This window comes from Lepeophtheirus salmonis, chromosome 3 (genome assembly GCF_016086655.4).
Source record: "Lepeophtheirus salmonis chromosome 3, UVic_Lsal_1.4, whole genome shotgun sequence".
Taxonomy (NCBI): domain Eukaryota; kingdom Metazoa; phylum Arthropoda; class Copepoda; order Siphonostomatoida; family Caligidae; genus Lepeophtheirus; species Lepeophtheirus salmonis.
The window spans coordinates 37,650,060-37,652,843 of record NC_052133.2 but is presented as its reverse complement, the minus strand read 5'-3'; positions in this window follow the sequence as shown (position 1 = coordinate 37,652,843).

Below are 2,784 nucleotides of genomic sequence, written 5' to 3'. Positions count from 1 at the left end.
ATATGCTACATATTTAATATATTTATTATTATTACAACAATATCAAATTCCATTTTCGGACGTTTGAACTCAATTATTTGATATTTATCAATAATAAATTCTATGGCTAAGTTCCATGACAAAATATGTAGATAAGAACATCTGGATTTGAGGCTTGCATAAAAGAGATGGTACATAAAAAACTAATCACATATTTGGTACGCCAACATAAAAACAATCTTGAACAAAAACAGCAGACACATTGCCGAATGGACACATTTCCGAAAATAATAATAAATATATTTAATAATTATTGATGTTGTAGTACTGTGTAGTTATAACTCCCATTTATGTTACAGTAATTTTAAGAGATGAGATATTTAGGTATCTACCACAAATTGCAATGATTAAGTATTGATCAATTAATAGTGATTCATTTCTAAATAATGATAATTCAACGATTTCCTCAAACTACAACAGGATAAAGTCATGTCAACTCTCCAATAATTAATTAAACAAGAAAGAGAAAAATGTTTAAAGAAGAGAAAAAGTCAGAAATCAATCAATGATTGAGATTCAATGGGCAATGCGAATAAATCAACCATTTATACCGAATCTGTTGGATATATTTGTACTGAATGGCACACATCTATCCAAAATGGTGTCCTTACTTATAATTATTAAGATGTGCTTGTCATTCGAGCAGTGTCATAGATAATTAAACTGTATTCCAGCATAGATCACCATCAAATATATTTATTATTTTTTTCGGCAACATTTCTGTCCGACAAAATGGTCATTTGGCAAAGTGTCCGTTCGGTAAATGGTACTCTGTAATGTGGCTTTCGCAATTAAAGTTATCGGAAAAGTGTCCTAGATCCAAAATTGAGAAAAAAAAAAAAACCATTTAATTTTTTTAGTTCATAATATATGGAGATATATAATTCATAGGAATATTTGATTCAATAACAAGTTCTGTATTGAAACTTATGGGATCAGTTGATATATTTAGATTGTTAAATATAATGTGGAGCCTTCTTTTGGTATATAAGACTTAAAAATAGTCTCTGATATAACCTTTGAAATAAAATCTATCAATTTCAAAATAATATATTTGTTGAGAAAAATAATTTAAAAAAAGCAGATTACATAAGATAGTTTCATTTTTTTTACAGTTTTTAGAAATTTTTAAAAATGCACCTGAATCTGCTTTAATGCTTTTTGATTGTGTCTCACTTTAGATTAAAATTTTATTTTATTGTACACTATCTTAAGGGTTTTAGGGTTGCTATTTGTGCTTTTGCTTTACTATAATAATTTTGATATATTATTTGTATTTTTAATGTATTACAAAGTATAGACACTCTAAAAAATTCTAAGCCAATTGTCGATTTATTAACAAATAAATTTGATGGTAGAAATGAAGTAATCCAGATTCAATTTTGTGAAAAATCATTCTAGCTTGCTTTTTTGTTGACGTACTACAATTATGTAATGTTTTGATAGTGATGATGACATTAAAATTCTTTCACCTCATTTATACGTTCATGAGAGGATTAAAAACCTCTCTTTTCAATGTGACTTAAAAGGGGATTTTTAGGAACTCACAAGATGTGAGTTCCTAAGACGGAAATGTCCGAAAAAGAAGCTTAGCTCAAGGTTATGAATATTTTACGTCATAATAAGCTGCAATTGGGCTTTAAATCATGTATAACGTATGAATATGAAAAGGGAATCCTATAATGTCTCTTTTAAAAAAACTCTAAAGCATTGATAATCCTTCATCTTTAAATGTGAGTAGGAACTGTTGTTGTTCGGTGTCCCGGTACCATAGTGATACGGGGCACAAATGCATTTCAAACTGTACCATACTAAATTGATATTAGAACAGGTACTTGCAGCGCCATTAAGATGTAAAAATATATAAAAAACCCACCGAATTTCTGAGCTAGATGAAAAAATAAAAATAGTATTCTTTATAAAAAAAAAGTAATCAAATTTCTGAGTTAGCCAATAATCCTGCAGACACCCCTTCATCTTCTCTTTAATGTATTTGCTATTGGAGCTCATAATAGAATATAATCATGTGATTATTCAGTCATACAAGTTTGCATTGATCTTAAAATCGGGAGTATGTATTTCAAAGCCGTCAGTATATAGATGGCAGGAGATATTGAAGTAGTTAGAGTAAAGATGGGATTATGTTTTTCGGTTTTTGGAGCTCAATTGTATACCTAATTATATATAGAGAGTTATATTAAATATTATCATTCTTGTCGAGTAGGATTGCAAAAAGGGTTAATGAATCTGGGCCAAGGTTGGAGTATGGTCAATAAGCTTACTAGTGGAAGGCTCTACACGCACTTTATTAAAATATGATTTATACCTACTATGTTGACATGTTAATACGAATACACAACAGGAACCAAGTAGACAAAGGTAGCTAAACTTTGGGCTCCGGTAGAATTGGGGTTTTATCTGGTATTTTAGTACCCTCAAGTGAATTGTAGGTATATTTTAACCTAAATTAAAAATAATTTTCAGAAGTACATTATAATATACTTATAAAACTAAGCTACTGATGAATAGTGTTGTGCCAGTCCTTATTTAGGACGGCGGTGCAAGCCCACTTGTCTGCCTTAATATTAACAGGAAATGTAGACAATGTTTTTGCAAAACTTTTTCACTCAATATTGCCACCTTCATTATCAATCACAGTCCTTACACGTCACCTGAAGGCTATGCAGGAGTTGATATCAAACTTTTCTGACAAATTTGTCCCATGCAATCACTATAAAGGACTTC